The sequence below is a fragment of the Canis lupus genome, chromosome 29 (genome assembly GCF_048164855.1).
Source record: "Canis lupus baileyi chromosome 29, mCanLup2.hap1, whole genome shotgun sequence".
Lineage (NCBI taxonomy): Eukaryota > Metazoa > Chordata > Mammalia > Carnivora > Canidae > Canis > Canis lupus.
The window spans coordinates 16,831,621-16,844,510 of NC_132866.1; the positions used below are offsets into that span (position 1 = coordinate 16,831,621).

Below are 12,890 nucleotides of genomic sequence, written 5' to 3' on the forward strand. Positions count from 1 at the left end.
CGACTGAAGCAGTCATTCCTCAACAGACATTTGCTTAATGTCTAACTCTCTGGTCCACACTAGGGAATGGAAGGACGAGTATGCGTGGTCTCCGACCCTGTGACACATTTTCTCCTTTCCCCATTAACATGAGTTACTCTGTTCTACTGAGCTTGGAATCTCTCTGTTCAAGCTGCTTTGCAACAGAGAAATTATGTAAGCTGCTAGAAGGCAGAGAACATCCCTCGTTCTTCCTACTGTTACCCATAGTCCTTGGCGCATGATGCTTCCCCTGAGGTGCTGAAGGTCTCTGGGCAGGGGTATGTGAAAGCTGAGATTTCAGCCCAGACCAGCCTGTTGAAGCATCTGCCCATGTCTGAAAACCACCATATAAAGGTTACCCACTTGGGATTCAGAGTTCACTGACAATGCCTGGTCTCTTTCCCAGCCACGCACCTTGGAGCTCAGAACATCATTCCATCCTCATCACTGTCTTCAGGTATGATGCAGAGGAAGATGGAACTTGCTCTCCCATTCTGGCTCTGCCTCAATCCTGGCCTTGCTTCAGGCCTCACCTCATCAAGGCAGCCAGGCACCCTTAGGCAATGAGCACACCTTGCATCCTCCAATCAGGTCCCAGGCATTCAGGGTCAGGAAACCATCAAATCCGCCAGGCTGTGGCCCATTCTGTCAATTTGTCTAGAGTGGGATAATCTCTGAACATCGAGGATTTCATCAGAGAGGAGCCAATGGGCCTCCCATGGTACATCCCTGGGGGTCATTTCTAGGAAAGGAATTATGGGCCAAATACACCATTTGTCTCCCTCCAGCCTTCCTGGACCCACCCAAGTGTCTGCTCCCACGCCGGTCATGACTGAGGCAGGCCATCTCCCAGATCCTTACTCTGGCCAGCTGGTGAGGGGAGCATCAGTCTTGCTGTCCAGGCCCACATTAGGCTGGAGAGCAGCGTAGTCTGAATACCTGCTCCATCCCTTCTGACCTCTGGGACTTTGGGCAAATTACTTAACCACGCGGAGTGTCAGTTTCCTTGCTGTAAAATGAGGATAATATATCGACCTTACAGCATTATTATAAGGATTAAAGGAGTAAGTGTGCAATAATCCTCAGCCCCGTTCCGAGACTGTTGTAAGCTCTCAATAAATGTTAACTGTCACCATCAGTATTATCAACACCTGGCATCATCTGTTGTGTTAACTGTTTTGTAACTTGGTGAACATTAAACTACTTAAGGCTCTGATGCTGATAAAGAATCCCAGTCAGATTTTTTTTGGCGGGGGGAGAGGGAGATAATTTTCAAAAGTGACCTTTTTCTTAAATTTCTCAACTTTCTATTTCTCCTTCTCTCTAGAGATACTATTTGTCTTTTAGGTTGTAGGAAAACAACAGAACTCGTGTCCAAGCTCTCATGCGAACACCCTTGCTTGGATGCATCTTTATTATGCACCATCTGTTTGGGTCAAAAATGAATTTTCTTTTTATGAAGTTTACAGTAGAGGGTCAAGTTACCTGCCCGTTTTCTTCCCAGGACACTCCCGTCCATGAACATGTCTGAGGTGTGGTGAGACAGGCAGAAACATAAAGATACATGTGGGAATAAATGTGTGAATGTATTTAGACTGTATTTGGAGAAACTGGGCTTTCACCGCCATCTAAATTCAACAGAGTTGAATGTTCAGACCAAACAGTGGTTAGCCGTTGACACCAAAAACCATTTGCAGCCCAAATTAGACACAACAAACCTGGGAAAGAATTTTGAAAAATCCAAACCTTGCAACCCACCCCTCACCTCAGACTACTTGAGGCATCAGAAGTGAAGGGAAACGTGTGTGCCAAGAAGAGCCAGGAGGCTGGAGCAGACTCCTTGGGCTGTAGCAGGTGAAAAACACATTTGCTGAAGCAGCCCCCAAGCATGTTTGGGGATTGAGGTGAAAAGCTGGGGGTGTTTATAAGTCAGAGCCCTTGGTCCTGGTTCCCCTGTATGCCCACTAGGAAAAGCTGTCAGAGCTAGGCAGAAGCTGGGTTATCCTTATGCAGATGTGACTGGTAACAAAGTAGGGAAACTCAGAGATTCAGAGCATGAGTCTGGCCAAGGCTGAGCCTGCAAAATCGAGACAGGATTATAGGTAGGTGGAGTGAGTGGACTTGGAAGACTTGGGTGGGCCAGAGAAGGCAGGCCCGGCAGGAGAGGGGAGCCTCCACCACCCCCGGGGGCTGCTGCTTCTAGGTTACTATGAAGAAATGTAGGCCTAGTGTAGTCCAATCTTCAGATGTCTTAAGAAATGCTGCAAAAGCTCCTGATTTTCAAATGTTGGCGACCACTGAAACACATTTTACAGCACTGTGTATAGGCTGAAGCAAACCAACCTGTCTGCTGGATCCAGCTTCTGAATTCTAGGTGGGGGCTAACTTTTATCTTACCTCTGATGCTTGGGGGTTGTCAGGGGTGGGTTGAGAGCCCGCATGTAGCCACATTCGCTCCTCTGCCCGCATCTCCCTACCGCAAAATTAATCTAGCCTGAGAACTCCTTTGCAGCTTTGAGAAAAGTGAAGCTCAAAAATCAAAGTACAAGCCCAGACAAAAACCTTCCAGGTAGGAGCCTCAAAGATCGAGCTTTACTTTTATTTTTTACATATTTTGTCATGTCCCAGAATGGCTGGCCATGTTAAAATCGCAGATGTGATAGCCACCCAAGCTCTGTAGATCCTCCCAGCACAGGACAGGCTTGGAAAGGAAAGGAGGAATGATAGGGAGCAAGTAACACCCCCAAGACCACCCAGGAGGCTGGGGACACCAAGTCAGGGGCCAAATGTATGTCCCTGCCTCCAAGGACTTTTAATTTGGGCCCTGTATTCCTATCTGTCCCCCTGGGATTTGGAATGTGCAGACCATGGCTCTGCGGGGGTCCAGGGGAGTGACGTTTGCAGAGAAAAGTGTTGTGCTTGGGAGGAAAGAGTGAAGTCAGCGTGTTCCCCTTGGGTCCCCAGCAGCAGGTCAAGGTCACACCTCTACGTTTTCACGTTGACCAAGCAGGGACTGTCCTCAGGAGCCCAAATGCTGAAGAAGCCAACACGTCTTGGAATGCGGGCCAGCATCAGAAGACACAGGCTGACCCCAAATCTCCAATTCCAGGCAAGTGGTGTAGCAACCCCATCAGTCAGGGCTTCTAAAGGCTGCACAGCGTGCCTTCACCAGCTCTGCGTTGTTGGGCAAAGGGAAGAAGAGGAAGGCAAAAACAAAAACAAAAACAAAAAGGCAAAGAAAACAAAAGGCAAGATACAGCTCCTGTAAGCCTAAAGGGCTGGCTGCTAATCACCACGGTGGGAGCCTCTCTCCCCACACCCGCCTTGCCTTTCCCGCCGATACCAAAGTACCTGTCTCACCCACGAGCACACGCGAACCTTTCACTTTGTTCCCTAGAGCTCAGACACTGGGGCTGCTCAGAAAGATCTGGGAGCCAGCAGAGCATTGTGGGTACTGACATGCAAATGAGGAGCGCAACCAAGCGTGTCCCACATTGCTTCAGAGGACCTGAATTTTTTATGGCTTGTATGTGCTTTTTGATGTTTTCATTGTCTCCAGCATAACTGATATGCATTCCGATTCTGACAACGAGAAGTTTCTTTCTTTCTCTCTTTCTTTTTTCTTCTCCTGGAGCCTGTCTTCTCTACCTCAAAACAAAACAAAACAAAAACAAGGGGGTTAAAAAACAAACCCCAAAACCAAAAAAATCCACTGTAACAAACTGAGGTTACTTTAAGAAGTGAAATATTTTAAGCAATCCAACCACAGATGCAACCAGGAAAGGAAAACATGTTGATTCTCTTAAATTCCTTGGAGGAAAACAGCTCCAACTTTCCTACCTCACTTAAAGGGACAACTTCCAGAAGGGGAGGGGGGGGCAGTGCTTTTTTTTTTTCTCATGGTGGTCAGTGGTGAAGAGGCCATTGCTATTATGAAATCCGCCTTCCCCATCTGTTTGCACTTGCTCCTAATGAAGTTGGGGAAGTTCATTTGGAAAAAGTGAGAGCCTTACTGGACCTCCTCCCCTACACACACACACATACACACACACACACACTTTGAGGACGAAATGAGCTTTTAAGGGGATCATTTCATTTGACAGCCATTTGCCCTCAAAAGATCCAGAACACCATCCACCCACTCCAAATACCTCAGATTCAGTGGTTTTTCTGGTTTGGCTGAGGGAAGGAATTTCTGGACAAATCACAAGAAAGTCATTCCTGAGAGAATCCTGCCAACTGCCCGCCCCCCAACACAGGTGACTAAGATTGTCAGGTAATGGGCTGGGTCTGAGAGGACCTGTCTGAACCTGGATGTGGGACCCTCCGAGCATTCCAGCTTCATTCCAGCCTTAGCCATGCAAAGAAAATACAGGGCAAACCTTGTCAACGTGAACACAATGGCAATATCTATAAATATCCTAATGAACCTTGCATTTTGCTCGCCATTCTACTCATCCAAGAACTTGCGACTCATCGTTCCGGCCTCTATATGCCTCTTCCGTCCAAGTTCAGCATCATTCTTTCCATTCAGCACCATGCTGTGCTTCCATGGCCTCGGATGACTTGTCCGCCAAGAAAAGACAGCTTCCCCACTCCCGAGTGCCCCACTCCCCACCCTCCATATCCTGGACAAGTTAGACCCACTTGCTTTTTCACATCCTTCTTTGGAACTTTCTCCCACATTCCTCCACCTTCTCTGGAATTCCTCCACAGATTCCGAGTGCCTCCAGGCTCTGAGGCCAGAGCTGCAGAGTGGCACCCTCGGACTCAGATCTGCTCCTTTAACAACTTCTGTCTCCATCCTCAGCTCCCAGCAGCTTCCCCGGCTCACAGTCAGTGTTTCATATATTTCTGAATGAAAGAAGGCAGCACTCCATGTTTATTAAACACTTGGCATCTAATTTCCACTAAAGGCCTAAAACGTAGGTATTAGCATTTTCATTTCACAGGTGATAAATTTGAGGCCCCGAGAGAGTACATGACTTGCCCCAAATCTCCAACTGTTAAGTGTCTAAGGTTCAGAGATCTCCCGGTGACACACCCTTTGTCTCCAGAAGAGACACCTCTTAGCCCCTTCTCCATTGTCAAGACATTGCCCACAAATAACATTTCTGGGACGTCCGCAATGACCCCATCAGATAGTTATTAATAACAACCCTGCTTTACAAACGCAGGACCAGGTAGCATAAATCCCTGCATCCTTATTGCAGTCCTGCTATTCTTTTCCAGAACCTTCTTTGAAAGACCACAACAACTGCTGTGATGAAAAAGAGAGTCTGATTCTCCCATAGCCTAAGCCACTGGGGCGGGGGGGGGGGGGGGGGGGAGGGTGGGGGGTGGGGGTGGTGGTGGAAGGTCGGTGAGGAATTCCAAGAAGCCATGTTAACCTTTTCAATTACAAACGCCTTGAGGGACTTCATTCTCAAAACCACTCTGAAGACCACAAGCATTTATGATCCTTCTAAATATACCCACATGAGCCTCCAGAAGTATCTCAGGTAGTCAGAACCCAGCTCCATAAAACACATAAATACATTTAAAATAGCAGTAACTGTTTCCACCCTTCTATTTTTTGTTTAATGACTGAGAGTACCCCAAATAGAAATGTTGGCAGCCACCCCTTTTAATAGCACTATTTATATTTAACTTATCAGGATATAAATGGAAGCACAGTAGGCTCACATAGCAGATCTTGGTTTATTTGCTTTCAACTTCAGAGCCAGGCAGTCCTGAGTTCGTACTGGCAATAAAAATAAAGAGACACAAGTAAGCGTTCTCACCTCATCTCCGGCTTCCAGCTATCCTGCCCTTTGGTACATCCAGTTTCTCCCACTGGAGCATCTCAGGGGTGTCCTGTGGGGAAAGGAGAGAGGTGTCAAATGGGCTCAGCTTTTCAGATAATGAAAAGGAAGAGGACTTCTCGAGAAAGGCTTTGTGGTGGTGGCTACAGTAGGACTCTAGGAAAACTCAACCAGAGCAAATCAGGGCGAATGCAAAAAAAAAAAAAAGAAACAATATTCCTATAAGAGCTGTCCAAACTCCCCACGCCCAGCCCCTCTCCAGCACCCTCACGTTGTTTAGATTTCAGGCTCTTGAAGAAAATGTATTTCTTTTGACATTTAATAATGTCTGTTGACACGCAACATCCCTGCTAGGGCTTTTCATTTTTTTTATTAAATGATGTAAATTCTGTAACTGAGACCAGTTGTCATCAAACATCATAAAGCCAATCATGCCTCAAGTCATCAATATTTATTGTCCCCGGTGGGGGAGAGGCTGTTTTCAGTTTGGGGCAGATGGGTTTAATTTTTAAGTGGGATAGTTAAAGCAGACGCACCTAGGATAAAATGTCAGGCCAGCAAGGATCTGCCGACATGGTACGATTGAGATGTTCACACAGCTGGAAGGAAGGGGATGGGGGAGAGAAGGGTGTCCAGGGAGAAGGGAGAGAGGCAAAGTGGAGGGGAGGCATGGGCCAGAGAGGGGGGAAGAAAAAGAAGTGGGAAGAGAGAGAAGGAAAGAATGTATGCTCATCGATGTGTAGCATTTACAGAACCCAAACCTCCACTGAAGGATGTGCAGAAAGACTTGGGGAGGGGAAGAGGATGACAGGCTGAGCACTCCAGTGACAAGTAAATTGGACAAAGTGAAAGTGAAGTTCAGGAGAAGGAGGGAAAGTGAAAGAGAACCTGAAAGAGAAGGTAAAAGGCAATAAATGGGATAAAATGTGAGAGAAAGTGAAAGACAAAAGAATGAGAAAGGAAAGGAGAACATGAGAGTCAATTAGAAGGTGAAAAGAGAGAAGGAAAAGGAATGGGGAGATCTGTAGAGAGAGAAAGCGAGAGAAGGAGGGAGGGGAGAGGCAGGGGCAGGAGGGCCAGCCTGGGTGGTGGGGATCTTGGGGATCTTGGGGAAGGAGGGGGCAGGCCTCATGGGAGGGGGCTTGGCCAGTCTTTGGGCAGACCAGTCCAGGGTCAGTCAGGAGGGGGTGGGGTTTGTCTTTGGCACCTTCACCTGTCCCGCCTATGCCCCCTCCCCTATTACAGACAGGCCTCTGGAATGTTCTAGAATTTTCTCATACCTGACCCTCAGGAAAAGCCAAGGATTTCATTCACATTGAGGCATAAATGACTAATTAGTAAAGCTTCAAATGGTATATTTCTGGCTGGACTCGAGTTTTCCTTATTTGGTTTTTTAGTTCTAATGGCAAATCCTGAGACATTTGGCATCCAGGTGGGGAAAATTTCAGGAGATGTGAAGCTGGTGGCCAGTCTCAACCATAATCAAGTCTGTCCTTCCTGAATGTTATGTGGGGGATACACTTTGCAGACCAAAAGTTCTTTTTTGGAGTAACAGACGGGAGCAGTGTGACTAAGCCTTGGACCTGGGTGGCCCCGTGACAAACTTTGGGGCCTGTGGCTTCTGATTGGGACCCCAGTCCTGCGCTGCTGAATAGAGGGACCAGAAGTGGGACCTATGGGGGACAGAGGATGAGAAGCCTTGTCCTTTGTCCTCGGGGTTCAGTGTCTGGCAGAGACCAGGGCCTGGGAAGGAGGAGAGGCCAACAATGGAGTGTTCCGGAGTGTCCTTAAACACCCAAATTCTGCCCACGCTGGCTTTTGTGCTGACGTCAAGAGGCAAGAAAGGAAGAAGGAAGGAAAAAACCTTAATAAAGAAAATTTCCAAAAAAACTCCTGGAGAAAAATAAATAGGTCAAACCTCAAAGCAAGCCCAGCAAACTCTCCCCAATGGTCCAGCTCATCACTTGTATTTTGATATTACAGGCGGCCTTCCTATTTATGTAACGTGGCCCGTGAGGTAGGCGAGGGCCAGGGCCCCCTCCCACAGCGTGGATGAGGGTTCTGAGGCACAGAGGCCCCCACACAGGGTCTCAGGACCTGTTGGAAGCACCAGAGGAGCCAAGCCTGAGGATCTCCCCCACATCTGCCCCCTCCCTGGAAGAAGAAGAGACGAGAGGCGTGGATTGGTGTGCCAACACCCCATGACCGGCCTCTGTTTCTCCCACCTTGTCTTGTGCATTCCTAAGTGGAAAGAAACTGCATTCTAGGCCTCCCCCAATCCTGAATTTTCCATTCGGATCTGGACAAGTGCCAAGGCCTGAATGCCACCACGGTCTCTCCCGGTGGCCCACAGTCGGGCAGCCCTGGTAGCTCAAGCTCAACCTTGTGTCATCTGAAACGGCTCCAGGCCACTCCTGCCCGGGCACCCAGCTAGCACCCCAGAGCTCACCAAGGACATGGGGTCCCTGTCCTTCTGGAGACTGAGGCCCAGGGCTGACTGCTGACATGAAAACTGCACTGGATGGTTCAGTGCCCCACATCTTCACTAACATTTTGTCTTTTCTTTCTGATCCTTGGAATTGTTACCAATTAGCATCTCATTGCTTTTTAATTGCTTATTTTCTAATTGCTAATGAAGTGAAACAGTTCTCCATAAACGTCTTGGCCATTTAGCTCTCTCTTCTAGGAATGGTGCACATCTTCCCGTTGGGTTTCCTGTTTTCCTCTGGCTCCTTTGCAGTATTTTGAAGTCTAGAGTCTATTCCTTTGTTGGTTTTAGACAATGTTCATTATCTCCTCCCAACCTTCCACCCCTCAGTTAACAGTGGTTCTAGTGGCCATGTTTGAACAGATATTTTTCATTTTGATGTAGTCAAGTTCACTGATCTTTGCCATGTGGTTTATGTTTCTGGTGTCTAATTGAAGAAATCCTTACCGCCCTAATGTCAAAAAGATATTCTTTTACATATTCTTCTATGGAATACGTAGCATTTTTCTTTCACATCGAGGCCTTTTCTGATTTCATCTTTGAATGTGGTTTGAATTAGAGCCACAATTTTATTCATACAGTGAGCCAGTTACCCCAACAGAACATACTAAATAATTCATTTTTTTTCCCTCCACTGCATCCTCCTTTTTTTTTGAAATCATATATCATGGGTCTCTTTCTAAGTTGTTTTCTTTATTCTGTTTCTCTGTTTCAGCACTAGTACCCCACTACCTTTATGAACACTGTAGAATGTCTTGTTTTTATGCTTTTTTAAAGGGTTGATTTATAGTCATTTTTACTCTGGGCTACTTTAGTCTTCTTCCAGTGACTCTGCTGAAAATCCCAGATGTTCATGAAGGACTCTCCCTTAGCTGGTCAGAACTCAAGTGTCTCCCAAGCCTGGGTAAACTCTGGACATCGTTTACCTCATAGTGGAAACCTCAGGATGATCCTTTCCCTGGCTTCTGGGAGTTTCACTCTGAGCGAGCACATTAGAGTATTCCGCAGAAACTCCTGATGTTCTTTCTGAGTCTAACCTCCTCCCTCTCTGGTTCTCTGCCCACAGGTTCCCATCTCCTCAGCCTCATTAAAGCCTCTGATCTTTCTTTTCAGAAGAAGCTGCTTTCTTCTCAGCTCAATGAGGCAGCCATGGACTGCTTGAGGCCTTCTTGTTGGTGCAGTATTCTAGAACCTTCCTCCAAGAAGGACAGGGATCATAGGGTTTACCTCATTTGTTTGCCTTTTCTCAGAGACCAGAGTCCTGCAGCCTGCCGTTGGATGCCTGAGAGCAGCTGCTTCGTGTATTTGACCCTGTTTTCTACTTGTTTATGGTGGGATGGTAAGTCCTGTTCCAGTAACTTCAACAGGACCATAGGCAGAAGTCAGGGATGACTCCTTTCATGGGCATAGGTAAACTACTCTTGCATCTGGTAATTTTGTGAACACTTCTGAATATTAAGAGCTTTCCCATTGATCATTACCATTTACAAAGAAAGACAGTTTTTCTGTTTATTCTTTTAATTTCTACATCTTATTTTTTCTCATTGTATTGAATGGAATATCTTACACTATATTATATAGATGGTATATATATATATATATATATATATATATATATATATATATATATTTAGTATATATATTATGTACTTTTAAAAAGTAACCTTACCTTTTTTCTCAGCTAAAAAAATTACAATTATATGTTGAACTGTATTGAAACCATACTCTGGATATATTGACATAACTATGTAATTTTTCTTTTTAGTACATTAATATGGTGAATTATAATACTAGGGATGCTTGGGTGGCTCAGTGGTTGAACATCTGCTTTTGGCTCAGGGCATGATCCTAGGGTCCTGAGATTGAGTCCGGCACTTGCCTATGTTTCTGCTTCTCTCTCTGTCCCTCATGAATAAATAAATAAAATCTTTAAAAAAAAAAAAGAATTACAATACTAGATTTGCTGAAATGATCTTTGTGCTCTGAAATACAGTTTACCATGATCTATTTTAGCTATAATGTTGAATTTGGTGGGCTAATACTTTCCTAGCTCTTCCCTTTTTTACTATTCTGAGTGTTCAGTTGAGGTATATTCCTTCAACAAAATATGTTAGACAACCTTCTCTGATTTCTCAAACAATTGGTGTAAAGCAAGGATTAACTTTTAATCTGACAATTTAAAAGAACTTATTTCTAAAATTGTTTGATACCAGGGCTTAAAATAAAAAGTTATTTGATCAGCATATCTATTACTTTATTGTTATGTCTAGTCAATACATCTATTTTTCTTACCCCAGTTTTGGCTTTTTATATTTTTCTGACAATTTATCCATTTTGCCTACGTTTCCTGAGTTTTTTGTACACAGTTGTTCACAATATACTTTTATTACTCTCTACTGCATCTGTAAGTATTTATCTGCTTTCATTGTGTACCTATTTTTTTTTATATCTTCACTCCCTTTTTAAAAAATGATTTTTCATGAGAGATTCTTATGGTGAAGGAACTGTTCAGTGTGTTCACTAGGGTGGCAGACACATGAATCAAAACATAACAAAACTGCATAGAACTAAGTACACACATGTGCACACACACCAACGCGTATGAGTACAACAGAGAAATTCTAAATAAAATCAGTATATTGTATTTGTGTCAATACCCTGGTTGGGCTTTGTACTCTGGTTTTGCAAAATGTTACCTTTGGGGTAACTGAGGAAAGAGTACACAAGACTCTTTCTACATTAATTCTTCTGATAGCATGTAAATCCACAATTCTCTCGACCAAAATTTCAATGAAAAAAATCAATTTTGCCAGATGTTTGATTCTCCTTACTAACCTTTTCAAAAATGCTAGCATGCTAGCTTTTGCTAGTATTTTTTTTTTAGTTTTATAATAGTCTGTTTTAATATAAACAATTGTTGGAATTAATCAATCAATGTCCATTTCAGGAAGTTCCTTGTCTGAATCTGAAGGCACAGCTGTGTCTGTACCCTGCTTGGCAGCCTGAGGGCCTAGGCTGTCTCCTTGTTCCACCCACTGTCCATTCTGCTCTGCCTGTTTCTTTTGCTCCTCTTTTGGAGGTTCCATTTTGGGTTTGGGCTTTGAAAATATAGGGCCACAGATACTCATCAGCTCCTTAATTTTACCTTCAATTTTTTTTTTTTTTTTCCTTGACAATTGGATCCACGGTCAGACTCTGCTTGTTCTGCAGATTCAGTTTGTCATTCATCCACTCCATGGCCTTATCTATTTTTTTCTGTTCCCTGTTTCATTAATTTCTATACTGTATTTATTATTTCTTCCCATCATGCCATTCTGAGATTTTGGTTTTTGCCACTTAAGAAGTATAAAAGCTTAAATATCAAAGGCTAGTTGATTTGTTTTCAGGGATTTTTTTTTTTTTTTTGACAAATGTATTTAAAGCCATATGTTCCTTCTTCGATCTGTCACACAGATTTGACATACCATGTTTTTTTTTTTAAGTTTATTTTTTTAAGGTTTTGTTTGTTTATTCATGAGAGACACAGAGTGAGGAGCAGAGACATAGGCAGAGGAGAAGCAGGCTTCCTGTGGGGAGCCTGATATGGGACTCGATCTCAGGACCCCGGGATCACGACCTGAGCCAAAGGCACATACTCAACCATTGAGCCACCCAGGCATCCTGATACACTATGCCTTCATTGTGCTATTAACGTTAAGCATTTTAGAATATCCTTTATGTTTTTCTCTCTGACCCAAGAGTAATTAAAGAGCCAACTTTTTAGTTACCCAACAGATATAACTTTTTAAGCTAATAATTAGCTATTGATTTCTTATCTCCCCAACATGATCAGAAAACATTATCTGGTTTATTTCCTTAGAATTTATTGAGGCTTCTTTTATGGCTAAATTGATGCCAGTTTTTGTATAGGTTCTATGTGAGCTCAAAACGTGATGTGTATATAGTCTGTGTGAAATGCATTGTGCTATAAACACCTAATTTGAGTTCATTAATCATGTATATCTCCATACCTTGGTTTTTATTCATTTTCTTCGTTTTTACTTTCGAGCCAATCCGGAATCTCTGTGTATTTTTTTTATTATTGGATTTAACCTAGTTACAATTACTAATATATTCAGACTCATTCCTGTTGCTTTGTTCAGGGATTGGCCTTCAGCACATGGGCTTAGGTCAAATTCTCTAGAAGCAGAGCCCGAGACAGGAATTCTTGTCTAAGTGACGCTTGAGAGTAGGGCCTCCGGAGGGGAAGATTTGGGAGTGCAGTACAGGGCAGGGAAAGCAGAGGAGGACAGCTTCCAGTTGGAGAGAAGCTTCTCCCGTGGAGGCTGGAGCTCACCCTGATGTTTACCTGCCGCCTGCAATGAGCAACCGTCCAGGTACTGCTGTACCTCCCACAGGAGACAGAGAGATCAGTGATCTGCCCTGGGCAGTGTGCAAAGGAGAAAAGGGCATACCCTAAAAGCACTCCCACACCCTGGGAAACAGCCTTCTTTCTCTTGGGGTGCTCCCACTCCTCAACCTGGAGACCCCATCATCTTGAGCCTCACTCTGGCCTCAGTGGTGACTGCAGAGCTGGG

General features: G+C 44.5%; 1 long non-coding RNA gene across 1 annotated transcript; it reads right to left on the reverse strand.

Moving 5' to 3' along the window:
- Positions 1-1,271: 1,271 nt before the first annotated feature.
- On the reverse strand, positions 1,272-6,486 carry LOC140620851 (uncharacterized). Its single transcript, XR_012020580.1, has 4 exons — positions 6,362-6,486; positions 5,805-5,877; positions 3,373-3,665; positions 1,272-3,195 (listed from the first exon to the last, which is right to left on the reverse strand). It is a non-coding gene; the product is annotated as an uncharacterized lncRNA (long non-coding RNA).
- Between the last annotated feature and the right edge of the window lie 6,404 nt (positions 6,487-12,890).